Genomic DNA, 23,976 nt, shown 5'->3' on the forward strand with positions numbered 1-23,976 from the left:
GGAAAAGGCTGCTGGCCACCAGCCAACAGCAATTGCCACAAGTCAAAAGAGCTGCAGGCAGCAGGTCAAATTTAAAAAGTACAGAATGCTAAAGCTCAATTATTTAAATCAAAAAACCTAGTGTGGATGATCAAATAAGCAGCTGAGAGTATTTGATTGGGAGCACATGGAAACCATCTGTTCCTCTTAAAGCAAACCCCCAGTAATAAATACAGGCAATCAGTGCTGTTAGCTGGCTACACTTACTTAGGACACTAGGATGCCATTCTCTGACGATTTATGAAAAATATTGCAGATTATTTGGGGAGAAAAGCATGTACATGTGCACATGTGAAATGCTCCACCAAAGTGTGAAGAGTTTGACTGGGTAATTCTTCACTACAAATTAATGTTGTGTAAGTATAGATTTTTTCCTGCCTTTTTTTTAAATTTATTTTTCTTGATGATCTGTCCATTCCAGATAGATTTCCAACAGAGAGTTCTGAACACTGTTATTTTACATAGTCTTGTTGGATGGTCAAAAAATATCTTATATTTATTTTATCTTTTTATAAAAGAGTGTTTGGTGCTGGATGTGATTGAAAGTGAACCAGAAACATCTTTCTGGTTTGATAGCAAAATATTTTTGATAGCTGTTGTGATATTTAATCCATTGTTGCTTGTTCTAGGAGAGGTTTATAATAGTTGAATTCATTACCACTAACTGGGATAATTAAATAAAAGCAAGTACACAGGGGGCTTGTCCTGCAGTCATTTTTCTAAGCTGTAGTGCATATTTCCTGCATCTCAGCCCCATGGCAACCTCTCTCCAGAAACAGGAGTGTATTTGGTGCTTATATGCAGCACCATTCTGAAATGTGGTGGAAAGTTTCTTCCAAATAGCCATCTACTTGTCTACTGTTTGTGGAATGATTGCAGGGAACAAATGCAGTGATCAGGCACATGAAACTGCACAGAAGTGTTGGAGTGGGCTGATTTTTCATGAATGTACATCTCTTGTATTACCTAAATATCAATTGTTGTTGGTATTAGAGTCACAGAGCATTCTGAGTTGGAAGGGACCCAGGAGATTCACTGAATCCAAGGGGCTCCTATGGGGATCAAACCCATGACTTTGGTGCTCCTGGCACCATGCTCTGCTGCTGTACAAAATCAAGGAATGTGTTCCTTACCTCCAAAGTTCTTCAGTCTGCCCAATGACTTTTTAAAAATATTAATTTGCACAAGCAGAAGGTGTTAGTGGGAGCTCTATGAATGTCCAAGCTTGATTGCAATAAGGGAACACACAGATCACCACCTCTTAATCCATTTCAAGTACCAATTCTACTTGTTAAATTCTTGCTGTCCTTTCCCTCTTTACAGTCAGTATCTGATCTTTGGTGAGTAACCCTATGTGCCAGGCAGGAGTTTTGGAGCTCTGCTCAGCTTCCTGATGCCCAGGAACCTGGGATAAGTAGCTGCTGCATAGACAGCAAGTGCAATAGTTCTTGAGACATCCCTGAAATCAGTTTTGATAGCTCTGTGCTGCCCAGTGCCTAAATTAATATCCAGTATTGTATTGTGGATGGAATTTAATTGCTGCCAATCGCTTCAGAAACTGAAGAGTATTTTAGGTGCTTCACAGAAGCAGAGAATTGAAACTTCAGGAAGTCTTTGGGTCAAGAAAAAGCACAATGATGTTAGTGCCTTTCTAAATGGTTTGGGTTTTTTGAGGATTTTTGTGCTTGTGAAAGGAAAGTACAAGGAACAAGGAATCCTCAGTGAAGGAGGCTGGTGTGAAATCTCAAGTCCCACCTAAATAACCTCATGAAGTGCTGTCCAAAGTGAAGCTTAGGGGGACATTTTTAGCATCAGGAGCTGATGGAGGAGAGGGTTGGAGGGTTGAATGAAGATGTCATGTCTCATCACTTGTGTTCTGCTCTGAGAGGGAAATTCAATTTTTTAAAAGTTACAGTGAGTGTGTCCAAGAAGTCACAGGCTCCTTCCATTTCTCCTTGTAAGAGGAACAACTGGAAGAATTCAAACCAGCTGAGTGACTGAATCATAGTTTAATACCTGTGCAAGGGAGAGATTAAAGGAACCAGGCAAAAATGTTCTGAACATATGTACAATAAACTACTTACCTTTGAAAACTAGGGCGTCTAAATTTGTAAAATAAACTAGGAAATTGTCACATAATTTGCATAAATATGGAACTCCATCTTTATAGATCATGAGAGGAAATTCCCTCTCACTTCTTTTTTTTCCTCTTAAATTTCCTTGGTACCCATGGCTTTGGGTGTGTTGAAAGGATTTAGGCCGAGGAAAATTGGTAGAATAATATAATGGCCTTTATGTCTTCTGCTTTTGGCTGGTAAAAATCAAAGTTCTGGGCAGTTCTGCTACATGGAATTTAATAAACTGCTTGGTGATGGTAGGTAAATTTCTGGAGCAACAAAATGGGGCACATTTCTCTCTTTTTGTGAGTGCAACGTGTCCTCTCTGCATCTTTTGAGTTTCATGGGCAGGAGAAAGGCTAGACTGAAGGTCAGGTCAAGCAGCATAATAAAAATGTAAGTCAGAAGTCAAAAAGCACATTCATAACCTTCTTTTCTGGGAGTTTTGTATGAAAACATGTTTTGTTTTGCTTCGCTGTGGTGCTCACTCATTTTTCTCCACCTGTGCAGCTGTGAAGTTGCACCAAGGGGGAGACCTCATGTAAACCTCTGTTCTTTGAAGTAAAAAATCTTCACTAAATAAGAATGGCTCTGAAACAGCTTAAAGGCAAGCAACAGCAGGTACTTGATGGGAACAAAAATCACTTTTAAAGCATTCTTTGGGTAGTCCTTCAGAATGTTTTTGCACAAGTCAAACTGTGCTCAAATCAAATCAAATTCAAATGTAGGTGCTGTTGTGAAGCTGTTGTGATCATTTGTATAATGATCTTTCAATAAGAGAGTTTTATTTCAATATATTTCAAATATCTTTGTTCAGTTACATAAAGCTATGAATCAATTCATTACAAGTACAGATGGGCTCAGCAAACCACTTAATGTTGATGGCTCTAGAAATAATGCACAATATAAGCACTTTGAAATTTATGTAGAGGTGGCAGCACACTGCACAATTTTTTTTGTACCAATGGTTAGGCAACTAATTACAGTGTTCTGTATTTGTGCTGTCACTAAATGGTTTCACAGTGTGTAGCCACATCAGTTCTGTTCTTGAATTTGGCAACTTCAATTATTGCTGATAAAAGCTGACTTGTTCAGAAAGTCTAAACTATGGGAAGTATGCTATTAAATTCTCCAGGGATCCTGTTTTCATTTAAACTGCGTTCTTTAGTATCAAAAACTTGAATTTTCAATGAGCAATTGAATAAAAAACGTCAATTATTAAGCAGAGCTCAAATCTTAGAATGTGGAGTGCCCTTCTGGCTTATGTAGGAACTGTTTTACTTCAGAATAAAAGTGCTGCAAGGTTTCCTAAAGGCAGTTAAACATTTTAAGATAAATTTTCTCCTTTGCACGAGTGAGCAAAGTAAAAATTTTGCTTTTTGTGGGGTGCATGAGTGTAATGTGTTCTTGCAATGTTCATTAAAATAAGGTAGAGAAGACAGCATGGTTCTGTGTTACTGAAAAGCTTTTAAAACTAAAATGTAGATGGGGAAAACAATTCTATCTTGTGGAGTGAACTACAAGTGTGGCATTCACATTCCCTGAACATGATTCCTTCACCCAGGATTTTTCTCCTGGGAAGCTGAGAAGCCTCAGAGAAAAAGGAAAACAATTCTGATCTCATTTGCTTCTCCTGTGTTGTGCTCACATGTGGAACGTGTTTGGAGATTGTTTACCCAGAGGTGATTGTTCCATTGCATTCTGCTGGGAGTTGTTTTCACTCTTTGACCAATCAGGGCCAAGCTGTGTCAGGACTCTGGAAAGAGTCAGGAGTTTTCATTATTATCTTTTTAGCCTTCTGTAAGTATCCTTGCTGTATTCTTTAGTATAGTATAGTATTCTTTAATATAATATAGAATAATAAAGTAATAAATTAGCCTACTGAAAAGATTGAATCAGATGCATCATTGTGGGGCTCACTGTGCATTTACAATATACAAGTAAGGCTTTAAGTCTGGAGTTTGAGGTCAGACTGAAATCCCATGGAACTCATAGCCTGCAAGTACCAAATTATATTAATGGCAAGGAAACAGCTATTGGTGCATACCCAGTGCAGAAGAGGTGCTAGAGATCAGCAGGTAATCCTCTTATCAAAGAGTTTGTAATGAACACTGATAACACAGCAATAGAAATAATGCATGCAGGAGTAATATGATGGTAAGATGCTGTGGTTTCCTCCAGGATTACTTTACTTCCTCAGGGAAGAGGAGTAAAACTTGCTGTGTGAATGGTGGCTGGTGAGAAATAGGAGTAGAATGAAGTGGATAAGCGAGGGCAGGAGACAGAGTAAAGGCCAAGGGGTTGTGAGGACAACAGAAGGGGAATTTGGGGCAAATCACAGAATTCCACAGGGGAGGGAGGCAGAGCTGGCTGGTAGCCTGGGAGAGGCAGCTGCTTTAGGAAGCAGCAGAAGCAGCACAGCTTTGGGATGGGTTAAAGAATATGTTAGAAATGAAGCCAACAAAGGAAAATTTCCTTTTCTCTGTTGCAGTGCTTGGGTGGTGCTGATGCACCTTGCTAAGCATCTTACAAGGTGTAGGGATGTTTTGTGTTTCAGGCCATTTCCAGCTTAATCTCCTGATAAGCTTCCTAACATCTGTTCTGAACCTGACATTTATTTTCTTTTCTGTGCTATCCTTGAGGTGAAATTCTTTTCTCTGGTCCCACTGCAGCTCTCTTATCTTCACTCCAGATCTTTTTTAGGAGTTTACATCTATTGACAGGAAGTTTTGCATACCAGTCAAGCACAGAATGTATTTAATGATTCTTCACTTTCTCACTTCAAATGTTACAGAAAAGAGAATTAAGGAAGTTCTTGTGGATTTTTTTTTCCTGTTATTGTTGCTGCTATTGTTTTTGGTTTTTTTCCCTTCACAACGTTTTCAATGATGTAACACTTGATTTTGGAGAAATAAATGACCAGCTATTGACAAGTAGCATTCATTACAAGTGTTATTTTTGGCTGTGTGCTTCAAAATCCATAATCTGGCAAGCATTTGATTAGGAAGTAAAATGCTGTACCTAATTTTGAATTTAAATTTTTCTGTTGCTCCTGGGGAGTTATCACATTTCCTTTTATGGTGAACCTCTTTTAGACTGTTCAATCAGTAGAAAAGTTCATACATAATTTTTGTGGTGACTGAAGCATACCATGTTTTTTGGTTTTTGTCAGCACATTTTAGTCTCCTAGGTGTTTACAGGAGCTGCGTGTTCTTCACTGTGTTTTTCACCACATTCCTAAAAAATGTAAAGGTGCTTCCTTTGAAAAGCACGATGATCTGAAAGCTGTTGGGGGCGTGGGGTTGATTTCTTTGTTTGTTGTTTGAGGGTTTGATGGGTGCTTTTTAGGTGAAAAAAGATTCCTCAATTACATCTACTGATAGGAAGGAGGTATTCCCTAGGATAAACATGCATTCCTCAGGGATTCCCAAGGAAAGTGGTTTATGAGAGAGCAGAACAAAGAAATTGTCAAGATTGACAAATAATGAGATATCTGCAGGATGAAAACACTTTGTTTTTAAAGTAAGTGAACATTAAAATACCAGTGCAGAGCTCTGTTAAAAGACTTGATAGAAATTTATGGAAAATAGAGTTTTAATCTTTAAAGGATCAGTTTTATACATAGTTAGGAAATACTCAGAACATGTGGCATTAGTAGTAATTAATACAATTTTAACTCAAACTATCCATCTATGATTTTAGGTAAAGCCATTATGAACATTAGCATGGCAAGTAGGAAAAAGAATGGCATCCAGCTCCTGAGGAACACATTTCTGGTTTTAAATTAATAGGTAAAATAGGTTGCATAAAATGTAAGAACACAAAATACTAGTGGTATCAATTAGAAAACGAATCAAGAATCAATGCAAACAATTTTCCAAAGTATTTTTAGCAACAGGAAGATTTTCCCTCTCAGTGGTGCATTCTAGATAAAGTAGTGTGTAATGCAAATGGAGAAAAAACAAGTGTTAGAACCCTGGTTACTGAGAATTTCAGACTTTCTGTGCTGACAGGCACTGACCCCCAGGAGAACACTGCATTGACCTGAGGCTGTGGAGAAGCTTCCAAAATGGAATGACAGAACTGGGATTGTGGGTGTGGAGTTTGAATAGAAGTGTGTGATATCACACAGTAAAAAAACTTGGAGTTGAAAGTTTTAGAATATAATAATATATATAAAACAAGATAGAAAATTTAAGGTGGAAGCTATCATGAAGTATGTAAGCTTTCTTTCCAATAGCTGGAGCATGATGTTAAATGGAATTGAAGCTCTGTCTTTTGATTCCAGTTGCTCTGAAAAAATTAGCAAAGGCCTAATTAACAAAGTTCTTCGAAGTGCAATTAAAAGAGTACTGATCAAACTTACCAAGAGGACAGTGAAGAAAAAAAGAAAATATCCCTGCATGCACTAATTTTGGACTTTTGGGGAATTGTTTTTTATGGTTTTACATGTCTTGGTTGTCATTTATAGCAGTACTAGAAGGTTAGAAATGTAAGGCATGAACTTATATTGGCCAGAATACAAAATATGTTGCTCATGGTTTGAGCAGGATTTTGAGAACTTTAGTTTTCTGTGAGTTTAGTGAATTTGAAACTTTGGTGCTGGTTTGAGAAAGGACTTCATAACAATGTCTGCATCTTATCAATTAGTCATATTTGTGTGGCCTTGTTAGAAACTAATATTGATATACATGGTGCAGCCTAAAGTCACCTGTGCAAGGAACACCCCTTTAATAAAGTGCACTCTGATTGTGATTTCCTTCAGGATTCCTAAGGAGATAATAGGAATTTGAGACTTGTCATACACTGTATCTTGTTCCTAACACCTGAAGCTGCAGAATTTTCACTAAGTGTTTCCAGAACAAAGGATTAGAAATGTCAGAGGAGCAGAGTGACCCTTCCCTCTTTATTATTTGTGCTTTTGGCCAATAATGGAGCAGATTTATTGAGCTGCAAATGCCTTGAAAAGCATTCCTTGCATTTGATTGTGACTTGTGAAGAATCTTCCAGGAATTATAGCTCAGACTTTTAAGAATTATTCTTGTGTCCACCACATCTTGTGGGAATGAATTTCACAATGTAATTATTGATTGTGTTAGAAGTTTAAGCATTACTTTCCTTTTTGGACTTTTAATATGCTACCTAATACTTTCATTGATGGTTTCTCAGTTCTTGTACTGTGAGAAAATGTATTACCCCACATTTATTTTCCTCACTATTTCTCAGGATTTTATAAATCTCTGTAGTATTCCTCTTTCTCTCACTATTCTATGATGTTGTCTATGGTGTTCTTTTTCCCCTTCTCTGAGCTCTGTGCCCAGACTGGCTTCAGTATGAGCTGCCATTCTTCCATGAATTTAAATCAAGGAGAATTCCTGACTGTAATGTAATAATTGTATGGGTTACATTTTTTTATTTTGCAGAGAACTGGCCACAGAGAGATAAAGATCTCTTTTTTGAACTCCATTGGTTTGGTTCAGTGCCCATCTCTGAAAGACTTTTTTTCTTTAGCATGAACTGTTCTGGACTTAGTTGACATCCCCAAGTTGGTCAGGATATGAAAAGTTCTTCCTGCAAGTCTTAGTCTGCTTAATGTGAGAAAAAAGTGTGTTGAGTATGGAACTCCAGAATAATCTCTGTGGCAACAATTATTGGTGCTGGATTATTTTACTCCCTCCAACTGAAATGTATGAAGTAAGCAGAGTGCTGGGAAGTCAAGTCAGAGAAAATAGAAGTTCTACCAAGCCTGCTAGTGCTGTGAATGATCTACCTGTCAGCACACAATCTGCTCATGAAGATGAACATGTGCTCTCCTGCAATGATTTACATGGCTTGGTATGTTTGGAACATTATTTGCCTCAGTGAGGATGTCATTTTTCCTGCTTTTCTTAGATTTGTGTAGACAGATGACTTCATGGCCAGAGCTCTTTGTCTCTGTGCTGAATTGCTGCAATACTTTACTGTCTCTGTGGCTTATTATGGACTGCCTGCTGTGCCAACACTTATCAGCAGTGCTGTGCATGCTGCACTTCACGTGCACACCCCCTGCCAAAAGCTCTACAAGAGGAGCTCTGATGGATTCAGGGGGAGATGCTTTTGCTGTTGGGCTTTTCTAAAATGGGTGAGCTCTGAATGGGCCCAGAGGAGGCTCCAGCATGAGCAGAGGGATGGAGCAGCTCTGCTGGGAGGAAAGGCTGGCACAGCTGGGGCTGTTCCAGCTTTGGGGTGAGCTCAGTGTGGCCCATCCCTGGAGATGTCCAAGGCTGGATGGAGACTGGAGCAGCCTGGGGGGGTGGAAGGTGTCCCTGCCCATGGCAGGGCTGAACAAGCTGATCTTTAATGTCTCTTCCAACCCAAACTGTTCCACAATTCCCAGAGCAAAGCCAGCACAGGTTCTTGTTCTGAAGAGTGCCCAAGTGTACATTTCCTCTAAGCAAGTGCCTGAAACTCTCCTTGAGATATGAAATTACCAAAATCAACACATTTTGTTAGTGGGTGATCTAACAGAGTTTCATTTTGTCCCACTTGTTTCCCTTGACATTTTCTCAACATTTTTGGCACTCCTTACTTCAAAAGATAAGTCTACAAAGAAACATAAAATACCTGGAGTTCTTTAATTTAGCATTTTCTTTTTTCTGGAGAGAAGTTGTAGTTTTGTAACCAACCAAGTCTGTTGGTACTTGTAGCTGAATGCAATAGTGAGTACTAAACTTGAGGAAAGGGCTTTTACTTTAAAATCCAACTCTGCCTTCATTTCTTTGATACTGGTTTATGATTCTTTCCCCTGGTGGCCAAGATGGATGTTTTCAACAGAAATCTGCCCTGTGTGCTCCCCAAATCCTTCTTGTGAACTTTGTCAACAGCTTGGAAAACAGGTGTGCTAGGATTTAACATAGAGCTGGTGATGATTTTGATAGAACTTGAGAAAAACTCCCTTTTTCTTTCTTTTTTTTTTATGCTGCTATTACTGTTACAAACTATCATGATAAAATAAGCAGATCTTGATTAACAGCATTACAATTGTCAGGGTTTCTAAAGCATAAGCTCATACTTCAAAAAAATTTCCATATAGTCTGAGAACTGTGCTCTGCTTGCACATATCTCTATCCAGAGCATTTCTAAAGAAGTGAATAATGTCACTGTGGTCATCTAAAATGTGCCCTTTGTCCATTTTTACATATTTTTACATCACCAGCGTTGTAGAGTTTGTTAAAACTTAACTGATGCTCACCTGCCATGTTTGACTGAGGCCACAGTTTTCTCTCTTGGCCTCAGTTCCTTTCCTAAGGGTTCTGCTCATTTCTTTGAAGCTGGTACCATCCTGGAGCTGGTGCCATCCAAGAACTACTTGCACTTTTTTGCAAGTAGCTGATTCTTGCAAATCAGCAAGATTTGGTTGATTCTCCTGGTTCCTTTACAAAGACAGATGGTTATTTGCCATGATACACCTTTGCAGTTTTTAAACAAAATAAGTAATATTTATTTAATATCAAAGTTATACATCATGTCTGTCTTTTTGTTACCAACATTACCATTTATTTTTATTTCTCATCTCTCCTGTATACTGCTTCTTGCAAGTGTGACCCATTCCAAAGACTGCTCCCTGTAATTAAATTCCTTGGGCAGCATCAGAAGGATGAAGACATTTGCAGCTTACTCACCTCCAGCAGTGGACACTGTGTGTGTCCCAGAGGGAAATGGGCACAAAAGATGAAATAATTGGCAGTTGTCAGCTGCTTGTCTCTGTTCCAGAGCCAAGGCTCCCTGAGAAGGAGGGTTTGTGATTGCTGTGCTCCTTGTGAGGCTCAATGGCCCCTGTGACAGTGACAGGAGCCTCACCTGGCTGGAAATTGGCACTCAGGTGGCAGCAAAACAGGGAAAACGAACTCTAACAAACTTCAGCTCCTCATGGACTGACTGACACAGCTTTCCTGCAGGAAAATATTTGGTATTGGTTTGGTGAGTATTCACCAAACACCTCAGACAATTGTTTGTTCTGTTTGTAGCTAAGGTTCTGCCTCTCCTCAGCTTTTGAAGGAGTTCAGCCACCACAAGGCCTGGAGAAAGGGAGGTAAATGCACTTGCAGTGACTAAATTATAAAGGTTTTTTCATCACTTGTGTGGGGATTAGTCAGTCTTCTGGTACCATTCTTGACCTTTGAGTCTGATCCAATTTGCAGTGAAGATGTTGGAATAATCTAAGGGCATTTTTGAATGAGAGAGCCATAATCATAGAATTACAACATTATGGAATCTTTCAGGTAGCAAAAAACCTTGGAGTCCAGCAATTAAGCCAGCACTTCTAGACCCACCACAAAACCATGTCCCTGAGTGCCCCATCTATGTGACTTTTAAATACCTCCAGGGATAGGAAACCAGTGCTTAAAAAATATTAGTGAAATAGGCTTTTTTTTTTTTCTTTTTATACAGTATTAGGCTTGTAATCTGCCAGTGGCAGATTGTTAGAAATGCAGCAGTAATCATTGCACAGGATATTTGACAAAGGAAAATATTTTTTGATAAAGTGCATTCTTATTTAAATTTTTGTACTAAGAAATGTGTTTTTATTAAGAGATTACTGTTTGTTTATATCCTCTCTCAAGTGCAGTACATCTGTACTTTGTGTTTATCATAGTATACATGCAGCACAAGAAACATTAAAGCAATACTTATTCATGCACACGTGATTTTTATTGCAGAGAACCTAAATAATCCTGGGTTTTGTTGTTTTTATTTTCCAAAATATCTTGGGTTTGATTAAAATTATTTCTTTTAGAAGGCCTCTCTCTATCACCTGCTCTGGTCCTCATGTGCAGTGGTGCTTTTCCCAGCATTGGACAGCTGGTGTGGCTGCTGCAATGTTTCAGAGGGGTAGAGAAGGGTCTCCCAATGCATAGAAAACCTGTCTGGGCAGGATTGGAAATGTCCATGATATTTGCTAAAGCACTTTGTGGTTTGACCTTCCTGGATTGAAATGCTTTCCCCTGCCAGGCCCTGCCTCTTTCCTGCACCTCTTTGCAGTTCAGGACAGTCTCATACTGGGATGTTCCCTGAAGGTCCCTGAGCAGCTGAAATCTCCTTTGCTGAAGTTCAGAGCTCTGACTCAGCTGGGTTTTTTTCTGCTCGCTTCTCTCAGGATCTGAAGCTCCATTGTGTGGTCTTTGCAGCCAGGGCTGCCATGGACATCCCCATCCTCAAACAGCTTTTCCTATTTATGAGGTAGGACTGTTCAACCTGTAGAACCAAGTTACCCCCTGTTTAACCTCCTGACCACAGCTTTGAGTTCTCTCTCAGAGGTTTTCCATCACTTTTAAACTTCAGAGGATATGAAGACCAATGGGATGTGGGAGGGAAAAAACCCAAAGCATTGTGTGTTTTTTCAGACTATTTGTTAATGCTTCTGGTCTTGGATTCTCTTTGACATCTTCCACATTTCTCTTTGTTTTGTCACTTGGCTGTAAATAACACAATAATATACTTTCCTGGCCCTTAGGAAGGCAATGCTCTCCCACTTGTCTTGTAAAATGGACTTATCATTGAGAGGAGCATTTCTGGCAGCCCCTTGAAGAGCTTTAAATTGAAACATCCTTTTAGTGTGGAGTGGTAATCAAAATGCTCGTGAGCTGTATGGGAGAGGAGAAGTAAACGTTTTTCAATTTTATGGCACGGAGTTTTTCCCATTGTTGTAAGAGTCCCTCCATTAAAGAAGCCACCTTAAATTGCCACAGAGGTCCCAAAGAAATTCTAAGAAATGTTTGCTTTTGGAGAGCAGCGTTTGGATCAGTTGTAACTGTAATTGCACCCTGTTGTCACAGGTTCTCTGTGTGCCTTTGCTCTGCGTGTTCTCCTTCATCCAGAAAGTGCATTTGATTTGAAGCATTCTCTCCTAGGTCCTAGTGTGAAATATATCATGTGATTTCCTCTTATCATCTCCAACAACAGTGCTTTGTTGAGGGGCAGGTTTTCTTCTCAATAAACATCCCCTTTTTCTATGATTTTAAAAACTGGAGCACTGATGCTGTATGCATTGCAGCAGCGTGCCCTGTGTGCAGTGTGTAGCTTGGCAGCAAACTATAAATTGTAGTAAGTGCTGCCATTAGGATATTGAGTGTTTTCCCACAGGAGGAAACTGCTCTTTGTATTCCTTTGGTGAGAGTTTTCAGGAATTTATGAGGATATGACATAGCGATGGAGGAGAACATGAAAATGAGATTTTTTTGGAATTTATTTACCAGATTGTTGTACTGGCAATAGGTCTTGCATTTTGTGACTTTTTCACTTGTTCAATTTTTCATATTATCTGATTGGAAGCATTTCATGTAAGTGGTTTCCATTTTTATGAGCTCATAATGAAACTTCATTTTCTCTTAAATTGCTCATCTGGCTCTAGATGAATACAGATGGGTTGCCAAGCACCCAACACGTCTTAGGTCATGTATTTGGAACCACTTGCCATGTGATTTCATAATCCATGGCTTCTAGACTAGATCCCTAGGCAGGCCAACTTGTTTGGCATCTGCTCTCCAGATTTCCTGACTGTGGGGGATCCCTAATGAGCTGTGATGGGAGCTGTGGCAGGTGCAGACTGAAATTGAGTTCCACAGTCAGAATAAAAATCTCCTGTGTTAGGCAATGGTGAATAGCCATGGACATGACAGATATTTTATCCATATCCATATATTTTATCCATATCTGTCTAAAACTGCCAAATTTGCTTGGATGTCCTGCTCTGATTTTTAGCAAGTAGTTTGGTACCCTGAAGTGGATATTTCATTCTAGAAATGTCATATTTGGCAATAAGTACACGCTCCCAAGTTTTGGCTCAGTCTTGATTCTTGTGTTCTTTTTCTAGAAAATAAAAAAATTCTGGGAAACTGAAATGTCATTTTTGAACTTGCTCTCAGCACATACATGTTCCATCAAATATATACAAAATAAAAGTGACATTCCACTGTACATACCTCTAAAAGCTGAGAAATACCTGGCATTTGGGCCCTTCTTGCAGGTACATTATGATTACACCTTGCTCCCCACCAAGAAGGGACTGACTACAAAAACTGAGCTTTCTTTGTCAGCTCCTCGTTGTTTCTGCCTCCCAGCTCTTTATCCTCCAGAAACACCAACTAACCCTGGTTTGTTTGGGATTGGGTTTTTTTTTTTGCTTATCTCAACCTCCTCTTCTTTAACAAGTCAGCTTTTTGGCACATTCTTTGCACCTTCAGACTGCTCCTTTTCTTTCTTTCTTTAGCTTGTGATTCAGTGGTGTCAGAATGCCAGCAGAGTGCAAGGAGACAAAAGATCTCAGCTTTTTATGCCAACACCTGATTTTGTCTTGTAACAGCAATTATCATTAAACCCTTCTCCACTACCAAAGAGCAGGAGGTGCTCAGTGAGCCCAGGGCATTGGGACATGAATTAAATATCCACTTTCCTCCAGAGACACAATGCTTGTAAGGTTTGGTCAGCAAAATCCAACAGTTTGAGCTGTGAGAGGCTTCAGTTCAGTCACTGAGAACAGATTCTTTCTCTTGTTATTCTTTGAGCTCCTGCTTACATGTGTGGGAAGTGTGGAAATGCTAGCAGGCTTCAAAACAAAAAAGTCTGGGAACTGTTTTACATGTGCAAAATTCCTCTCTCCCACTGCCAGTCTCAGAAATGGCTGAGCAGGAGGAAAGTATCAAAAATGAGAAAGCAAAGCTCAACCAGAGAGAGAGAGAGCCAGTGTAAGAAATGCCAGCAGAGTTGGCTAAAGTTTGAGCCAGAAAAAACAGGATGTTGAAGAAAGAGCAGCCATGGAGTTTTAGTGTTCAGTGCTGCCTGGAGTTCCCCAATATCAGCACTAAATAGTCCTTGTTTTTATTTTGTATGTTTAAGTAGTAGTGAGAATAAATCTCCCTTCTAGAAATTCCCATCCCTTAATTTGCTCCAGGTTTTGGAGCCCAGCAATGGGACAAGTGAAGTGGAATTGCTCATCTCTTCCCATTCATCATGAGTTGTTTTGCATTGCCAGGGCTCAGAGGAGGTGTAAGAGCTACATCACCTGAAAATCAATGTATTTTACTGCTTGGTTTATTTTGCTCCTTTACCTTTATGGTAATCTTGTCTATTGCATAATTCCATATTTTTAAACCAGCATGTGAATCTGCTATGATGATACATAGATTCATTTTGGAATAGATCCAAACTTACTTATTTGTCAGATATTATTATAATGTGTCTTAACAAGTCTAATAAACTGTGCTGAGGTGGTGTCACTATAAAGTATTCCCAGAGATGTCTGCATTGCTGTGAAACTGTTCCCTGACTATTCTGATTTGATCAGAGCTCTGCAGCCAGCTTCACATCGGGCTCCTCCAGGCTTGATCACACAGATTCCCATTAATTTTTCAAGCCTTTCTCTAAAATCTGCTTTATTATTTATTTAGCTGTTTCTTTGCTACAAAGAAATCCAGTGGAAAAGGAATGTCTAAGCTGCTTAACCATGTGCCTGGGTCAGGTTTTTCACTGCTGAAGCTCTGCTTTGGTTTTTGGCTGCACGGCCTCATTCCAACCCACAGTGGTGAATCCACAGCTAACCCATGCATGAAGCTGGGCCTGTGCATGACAAATAGCTCCATAATCATTCATACGGACAAGTTTGAAGTTCCTTATTCTTTTCTCAGACCTGAAAAGTTGAGAGGAAAAGCCATTCATTAATAGCTGCTGCTTGGAGGTGTGTTTATAGCTGCCAGGCTTTCAAAGTAGCTCTTCAGGAAGATGATGTCAGTTATTTCTTTTTATGTCACAGAGCTGTTCATCAAAATCAAATTTCTACATCAGAAATAGTCCAGCACAGGACATTGCTTGGACCCAGGAGAGGGATCAGCTTTGGAGTTACTGGCCCCCTCATTGCTGCAGAAAGTGCTCAGGACAGTGTCAGTGATGCCTCAGGTTTGAGATTTTCTATTTTTCAGGTTCTGTGCTGCTTTAGTGTGCGGGTCTGGCTTCACATTAGAGATGGTGAGCTCTGTGCACAGAGCAGGGAGACAAAACAATTCCTGCTCCAGCTGGGCACCAAGGACAAATGATCCAAATCTCAGCCCAGGAGCACAAACCCCGTGGGCTGGAGAGAGAAAAACAAGGATGGGACTGCAGGGGCTAAAGCTGGAATGGGACAATGAACTGCAAGATGCAAATGGAGCAGAACTGATCCAAGGGAGAGACCCCGGGCCTGGTTGTGCATTTTGGGGCCATTTTGGTTCATCTTGGGTGCAGCCCTGGCTGGGCTCTGGTGCTGCCCAAGGTGGATCCATGGAGGCCTTTTAATAAATCCCTGCTTTATTCTGTAACTCTGTCCAGCCTCTGTTCTAGGGCAGCCTGCACAAGGCATCATTAGCAGGGCTGATCTCCACAATGTGGAAGGGATTTCAGCCTTTCCCTTTTCAGCCAAAGCCTACATGCAAACCTTGCCCTCCTCTTTCCTGTGCTGTTCTCTGATGTGAAAGGAAAGAAGAGGGCCTGGAGTGGGAGAGACAATCAATTCCTTGGCTGGAGGGTTGCAGCACATCACAAACCTCTGTGGCTGTGAGTGGACCTGGGGCTGGCTGGGCAGGCCTGCACATCAATGAGATGCCTCCAGAATGGCCCATGAGGCACCAGAAATGCAAGACCACAAATGGCAAGAGAATGTGAGTGCTGACAGACAGGGTTTGCCCAGCCAAAGTTCTGACAATACTTTTGTTTAGTTCTCCTATTGCACAAGAAGTTCACCTGAGGAAGAAAGAAACAATCTCTTCTGAATGACACAGCAGCAGAAATCTCTGATATTTTCAAATGCAACCAACTATTTCTTCTTCAACAGATTTCTCCTGAGCTGAGGTCTGTGTTTTTTCTTGTACATTTGTGTTTTACTGTTGTGAACCACAATATTTCCATTTTATTTCAATCCAATAGAGGAATTAGAAACTGACTCTCCAAAAGGCAGTCTCTGTGTTTATGGCATTATATTTTTCTTATGTTCCTCAGTGGAAAAATTATCATAGATTTCACTTGTTTTCCAATATTTGAACTCATGATGCAGGGTATATACACATTGCATCTTGAGGCATGCAATGTTTCTAGTGCATTTCACAAAATGTTACAGATTTCAGCAAATTTATGTCATCCTGACGGTCTTTGAAGGAATTATAATTTCAGATTTACTCATCTACTGCAGCTAGGAACCTCAGACCATCGCCAGATGGGTGATGTATTCATAAATCTCAGAGCTCTGATGCTTTGCCTTGTAATATTTGAATATTTAAATCAAAGGAGAGAAGTGATAAGAAGGATGCCTAGATATTATTTGGAATACTTTTTATGCACAGATTGCAAAGTGGAGAAGCTGGTTGGGGAGACGTAGGAATATCTCAAAGTAGGTTCTGAAATAATAGGATGGCACCATTGTGAACAAGAAATGCTGGAAATCTTTGGGCAGACAGAGATTCCAACAATTGCTCACCCAGCTTCTTGTTCACCCCCTGCTCCTCAACTGGATGGGGGGAAAAACTGGAATAAGAAAGTTTTGGGGTGAGATAAAGAGAGGGAAAATCTTTACCAGTTACTGTCACAGGCAACAGATACTCAGCTTGGGCAAAAATATTTTTAGCTCCCAATTAAAGGAATGTAAAGGGGAAGCAGAGGGGCAGGAAGTGATCTCTGCTCCCTGGGCCAGAGCCAGGCTGGAGATCAGGAAAGGTTCTGGTTCCCCAGAGGTGCTGGCACTGCCCAGGGAATGGGCACAGCCCCGAGGCTGCCAGAGCTCCAGGAGTGTTTGGACACCAGGGATGCACAGGGGGGATTGCTGGGGGGTCTGGAGCCTGGACTGGATGATCCTGATGGGTCCCTTCCAACTCAGCATCTTCTGTGACTCCGTGATTCTAAAGTAGATTTGGTTTGTAAGAAGCAAGAAGTAAATTGATAGGCACATTGGGAGAGCTCCTGGTATGGAGCTGGCCTGGGAGCTTTCTGGTGAGATTGTGCAGACAAATTGTAGGATGGTTGGTGCTGTAATTATCCTAAAACTGCAGCAGACCACCTGGAGAAGGAGAAGCCTGCAGTGCTGGATTTATAGAAAACAATCAGATCTGAACAAGTGAGTTATTGTACCTTCCTATATCTTGTATTTCTGCCATGTGCCTGATACAAGTTTATCTTCTGCTTACTCTGGACAGAGAGTTTTATGTGCAGTTAATTCTCTGGACTATCAGCCAGGATATTTTTGCAGTGTGCATGTATTTCCCAGAAGTGCTGGTATATGAGGATCTGGGAACAAGCCATTAAGATTTTGTGAGAGCTTTGTTCTTTCCTACAGGGTGTTGTAAATAACTTGCAATAATTTGGACTTAAGCAAAAAGGAATTAAGAAGTTGACTGCTGTTAATGAATACTAATGATTGCTGGAAACATGATCAATGTGAGGCACATATTATTAGTGAAGGTGCCCTTCTTAAACTTCATTAATCACCAAGGTACCTAGGAAGCAACAAATAATTCCTTGCTATTTGGCAACAGCTAAAGGAAGAGCCAGTGTGTAATTGGTGTTAAATTCTGCATTCTGTCTCATGCTGATGTAAAGCAAGATTGCTGTAGGTTTATGCTGGCATAAGCAAAAGATGTTTAATGCCCAAGTGGTGCAAAGGTGTCTGAATAAATGACTAATCCTGGTGGAGTCAGCCAGGTAAAGGGTGAGTTTATGGTCAATCCAGGATTTCAGCACAAGTCTGGAAGGGCTCCCCTCTGGACAGAGTCAATGGAGTGTAATGTCTTCTGGAATCCCATACCCTACAAACACCCATCCTTCTTCTTTTCCCTATTAAACACTCTCATCATAACAAAAAAAAGATTCTAACCATATTTTTAATAAAATACTAAACATGTTTAGCTTACCATATGGAGGCCTGGCTTTTATCTTTGTCCATGTTATTTTTCAGATTGCAAATTTTTAAGCTTTCCTTACTGTACATCAGATATTCATTCCTCAGCTCTACTCATTTTTGACTAAGCAGAGATTGTGCCAGGAAAATTGCTTTTGCTATTGAAGTTATTTCCAATGTATATTTTCAACCTGATACTCAATTTCTTTGCTTTGTCGGTCTTATTAATGGTATTAATGATAAGGTTTATCAATTTATAGTGGAGGCATCTGTTGTCTTAAACTTATTGGTGTCCAGCAATATTTGCATGTTGCTAAGCTAAGAATGTTTTCTTTCTTTCTAAGAATCTCTGCAGAAAGATTTTGTGGTGTTCTATTATTTCATTTCAGAATTTCATTCTCATGGAATTTTTTGATAGCAAGGTTTGAAGGAATTCTCTTCTAGCCCAGTCAAATTGATTTTTGACTTGCAGTTAGCTCAGGATTCATTTTAATTTCTTGATTTACGTTGTTACCTTCTGTTTCATCTCAAGAAAATGCTCTTTCACCTCTTTGTCCTCCTTACTGATGAGAAGTTTCCTATCCAGCTCTTTCATTTAAGTAACAAGCAGGCCAACTGTGTCAGGAACTTCAGACCCCTTCAGCACCGTGTGCTGTCATTTTACCCTGCAGTAATTAGTTCCTTCAGCAATTCACTCAGAACTGCTCTTCCTAGGAAGTTCCATTAGATTCCATTGATAACCTGCTGTGGAGAGTTCTTTGAAGAAGTTTACCTTTCCCAAGTGTGATTTTTTTCTTTTTTTTTCTGGGCATCTTTGTGTTCATTTATGCTCTCACAGTAAAATATCTTGTAGGAATACAAAGATTCTCAATTTGGAGACTTAAATGCCATAAAAGAATTGGCTTTTTGCTATTCAGTAGGGGTGAAATCAGAGCTGTTTTGATAATTTTCCACAATTTCCCAAGGAAATTAGATTTGGTGCTAAAAAGAAGAAAGGGAAAATAGGCAAAGCAAAGAGAGAGCCTTCTTCTGGAGAGCCTCGCAGCAGAAATTCTCTGGGAATATTTATCTTTGTTACTACATTTGGAAAACAAAGTAGATTAGTGACATCTCCTCTGTGCCATCACCAGTACTTGCAGAAAAAAAAGAAAAAAAGATAATTTTCTGCCACAGAATGAGCTGTTTATTGCGTGGCAGTGGGGCAGAAATACTTTTACCTTTATTCTTAGGATCATTTATTACACGTATGGTAAATTTAGCATCTTTTTTTTCTGGGGCATTTTTATTTTCCAGCCATACAGAGAGCGCAGATTCTGCTCAGGTTTAACCTTCAGATCCCAACCCTAAGGATCATGGCTTTCTTTCAGATCATCACTCAGTGAAATTTCAAGGGGAGCTGTTTTTAGCAGTGAAGTAACACGCTCGCTTTCTTCTCATGTTTGCTTCTCTCTTTGTCTCGACAAGAAGCAGCTCCTGGGAGGAAACTTGCCTGTGAAAACTTTAATGTTGATTCCCTGGGTGAGGCACAGAGAATTGCAGCCCTGCTGGCGTCTGAGCCCAGCGTTTCAGGGCAGGGAAGGCCTCTGAGCATGGAAATGTTTGTGCCTGGCCTTGGTGGCTGTGCCTGAGGAAGGAGATTTATCCTGCCAGGGAAGATGGGAGTGTGTCTGTGCAGCTGCTTTTCACTCAAATTTAGAATATCTGAAGTGGGTTAGGCTGAACCCAGGGGGTTTTAGGTGTGGTAACATCTTGTATTTGCAGGGTTCCCAGATGGAGGCAGGAATAATGAAACTGCTTCCATGTTCTCAGAAGGCTAATTTATTATTTTATGATATTATATTAAAGAATACTATCCTAAACTATACTAAAGAATACAGAAAGGATACTTACAGAAGGATTAAAGATAATAATGAAAACTCCTGACTCCTTCCAGAGTCCCGACACAGCTTGGCCCTGCTTGGCCAAAGAGTGAAAACAACTCCCAGCAGAATGCAATGGAACAATCACCTGTGGGTGAACAATCTCCAAACACATTCCACATGAGCACAACACAGGAGAAGCAAATGAGGTAAGAATTGTTTTCTTTTTCTCTGAGGCTTCTCAGCTTCTCAGGAGAAAAATCCTGGAAGAAGTGATTTTTCCAGAAAATATGATGGTGACAGTAATACCTGATCATGGAGGAGTTCTTGTCTCATTCCCTTCATTAAACCTCAGAAGTTTTCAGGCCTTTTGTTTCCCTTTATTTTTACCAACTTACAAGAGGAAAAGAAAACATTTGTACTCCATGATATTCTTAATGAACACTTATAAAAAGTAGCTCAGTTACTCCTTTTGAGTGAGCAGCACAATTCTGGAGTAATAGTTCTGTGTTTACTCACAGAGGATAATACAGCTGAGTAAAAACCCATGGTTACTCTCACACAGAGATGACAAAGCCTGGTTTATTAATCTGAGTGTAAAAGATAAGGAAAGAGACTCACTGTGGTTCACAGCAGTTTGCTGTGGACAAAATTCTCAGCACATTATGGTCACAAATTGTCACTCAGATGTTTCAATGATAAATATTTAATTACCCTGTAATCATTCTGTAATTTGTTTTTACCCTTTATATTGCACAGTGATTATTTTATAATTAAATATTAATTTAATAATGTGATTATGTTTGTGTTGTAGCACAGAATTAACATTGAGTTAATTATGAAATTTTTCAGATGAAGCAGTTTGAAGTAGTAACCTCTCCCTTTTCCCAGAAGAAATGAAACAAGAATTGTATTCAGAGCATATTCCAGAGCAGTAAAATGAGATAATCTCATGCATGAATTATGACAGACCTGTGGGGACTAAGGTAGTTTATTGGCATTTAAAAACGTGTAAAGGAACAATGCTGGTTTTAACACAGTTAATACTTCAGCAAGGCCTGATGATTCTTGTTCTAGTGGTTGTTTTGAGGAGAAATTAGCATTCAGATTCTATTATCTGTGTAAGATGCTGATCTTCATATGCAAAGACATCACAACTACACTGGAAACATTTTGTAATGGAATTATGGAGCTAAAAATGCCCAGCCCCAGGCTGGCAGGGAATGTTCACAGGATACTGAACAGATCAGGTACTCTGGTTTCTAAATGAGCCATGTCAGTGTCTAATGAATTCTGAAAAAGGAAAACATTGGTGACTAGGTCAATATTTAGAAAGGCCCAACTTGTTTAATTCTTAGAAATTAATTCTTGGGGCAATATTAGGAATACTAAAATGCTGTGGAAGGGTTTTACCCAGATAACAGTAAGGCTTAGCTCTATTTATACCACCTTTTTTGCATAATTCTAAAACCCAAAGAGAGAAAGTAGTTACCTTTAAGAAATAAAACCATTTTCTATACTGGTGGAATTATGAATTATATGGGTTTTTTCCAATCAGAAGAAATATCTTCATTCTGGAGGTGGGTTTATTATGGAAAAGATTGCTTTGTAGCAATATGGAATAGTGTGTTTGGAGAGAGTACAACTCTAAAAACATCATTCTACCCTATTTTTTTTTATTATTAATTTTTTAATTGTATCTCTCATTGCCAAATGGCCTTGTCTGCTTGGGCTGAGCTTTCTGTTACTGAAGGCATTGCCTAAAGCACAGGCTCCCAGGCTGTTTAGGGAATTATCAAAAAAAAACCAGGCAATTTCAAAACAAATGCCACTTTCTCTTGAAAAAAACAAGAGTTGTTTCTGCTCTTTGTTTATCCCAGCACATTTCTGATGTCCTTTGCACTCGATCATCACAGGACTGAATTCAGCCACATAACCTTGGCATTCTCAGTGCATTAACAGGAGTGGTTTATATTGTGCTATCTGAAGCAGGGGACAGTGTTTCATAACCTGTTTTGCTCCCTCTGCATTGCTGTTGTTCCTTATCAATCTGCTGCAGTTGCAGAGTGCAAGCCTCAGTATTGGAAGCTATTTATAGTGAGCTTTGGGAAAGGTCAAGTACCTTAGGCTGTTTAGATGTTTTCATTAGCAGTATTATTTCCTGGTTTATATTGTTTGAAGATATGCCAAATCAATATCTCTTTTAAGAACAATATTTTTTTTTTTAAGAGGACTGTTATTTTGATCTTAGCTTGATAAATTCTTTGCCTCGCAGAAAAAGCAGGTGATAAAACTAATTATTGTTTCTTTTTACATCTTTTATCTGATTTTGGATGTATTAGAAATGTAGCCAGTGTTATTCATAATTCATCATTGGGTTTGGAACTAGACACTTCAGGTATCAAATAAAGGTGTTCAGATAATGAAGAAACCTGGAAAGCTGATATAAAAACCTTAAAGAATGAGAACAGCCTAATGTTACCCATTAGATAGCAACAGAAATATCTAAATTTTCCTCTTCAGCTAAAGCCAGAGCTGTCTGTTTGTCCCTTTCAAAGTTGCATGGTCACTTCTGTCCATCTGGATTCTGGTGCTTTGCTGACCACTCACTGAGCTGAGTCAAGCCCAGGAAAAACAACCCCAGTCCCATTTCCTCCTCCAGAAAAATCCTAATTCTGGGTCAATATACTGACCTGCAGCAAGGGATCAGTCAAACTGCAACCACCTGGAAATGGTGGCCAGGAGAAAGGTTGAACATGAAAAAGAGTTTTCTTGGATAGAAGAGGGAGCAGGAGATGAGCTCCCCATCAGGATGTAAAGTGCTTTAGGTGCCTGTACTTGGACCTGGAGAATATGAAACAAATATGCTGGGCCAGGAGGAGAGAGAATCCCTTCTCTAGTTTGGTAAAAAAGGGAATGTAGAAGACAAATGTTGCTGAGGTATAAGCCAAACAAAGGAAGCCTTGCTCTAACTTAGGTGTGGTCTCACCATGTCTGTAACACCTGAAATATTACTGGTGAAAATGTACTTGCATGAAGGGAGTAGATTGGAATTCGGGGTGTTGCTCTTGCAGATTGAAGCACATAAATTTCCTTTAAATCTTAATTCTGGTGCACACATCCAACTTGGAATCTGCTTGGTCTCCTCTCTACCAGGATGAGATGAAAAAAGGCACATTTGGTGTTTCCAATTAAGGTTTCTCACATTTGAAAATGCAGAGTGTGTTCCCAGTAGGATTTAAGGAAGCGGTGGTATTGATCTTGGAAGGATGAGGCACTGAATTATACAAAATGACTGACAAATTTCCTGGTAGAAATAGCAGGAAATACTGACTGCAGGTACATGGTTGTTGGGGCTGTCACCACACTCATGAGCATGAGGCTCTCAAGTCTTTGAGAAATTGTCTGTCCAACAGTTCTTCACTGGATTTAATTTTGTATGTTCTCTTATAGAGAAAGAAGAAATAGGATAGACTCAATAGAAGGAACAGATTCTCTTACTACCTTTTGAGTGATTTTCCAAAGGCCTTAGTGAAGCAGCAGCTTTAACCTGGGCAGTGTGGGTGCCAGCTTCTTTTGCAGCTGGTGGAAAGCTCCTCCTCCTCAGAACCAGAGTTATGCCCTGCCTGTGCAAGCTGACCAGGTGGTTTTGGTTCACTGCTATTCCAAAGAGTACAGAGAAGTCACACACAAAAAAGAACCACCCAATCTGAATTTTGTCTGGGCTTCCTGCAGGTTTTTATGCAGTTTTTCCACTTGCAGGATTCCAGTCTGGAATCTTGAAGCAGTGGGTAGCAGCTGTCTTAAAAATGTATCCGAAAGAAGGAAATGGAAAGCAAGTTGTTGTGGTTTAACATGGAGTTGAAAACGTGCATGTGTATTTTATAGAGTCTTTGGATATCCTGGCTGTGAGCAAGAGCAGGCTGAGTCACACAGATGTGCACTTCAGGAAAGACTCTGAGGCTCCTCCTGGCCAGATTAACTCCCAAGGTCTGATTTAATACCGAAACCATCTCCTGCCCCTTTGATGTGGGTTAAGCTCTTTTCATCATGCCTGTTTAGGAGCTGT

At 39.8% G+C, this 23,976-nt stretch overlaps 1 protein-coding gene across 3 annotated transcripts in view; it reads left to right on the forward strand.

Annotated features, from left to right (window-relative positions):
• The first annotated feature begins 245 nt into the window (after positions 1-245).
• Positions 246-23,976, forward strand: part of LOC143695114 (uncharacterized) — a 235,485-nt gene continuing 211,754 nt past the window's right edge. For 2 of the 3 annotated variants that reach the window (XR_013184049.1, XR_013184050.1), the window contains exon 1: positions 19,997-20,116. The gene's annotated coding sequence lies outside the window, so the exon portion shown is untranslated. Of the gene's footprint in view, positions 396-19,996; positions 20,117-23,976 lie in introns of those variants that run through there. The other variant, XR_013184047.1, reaches the window with a different exon arrangement.

Source organism: Agelaius phoeniceus, chromosome 12 (genome assembly GCF_051311805.1).
Source record: "Agelaius phoeniceus isolate bAgePho1 chromosome 12, bAgePho1.hap1, whole genome shotgun sequence".
Classification (NCBI taxonomy): domain Eukaryota; kingdom Metazoa; phylum Chordata; class Aves; order Passeriformes; family Icteridae; genus Agelaius; species Agelaius phoeniceus.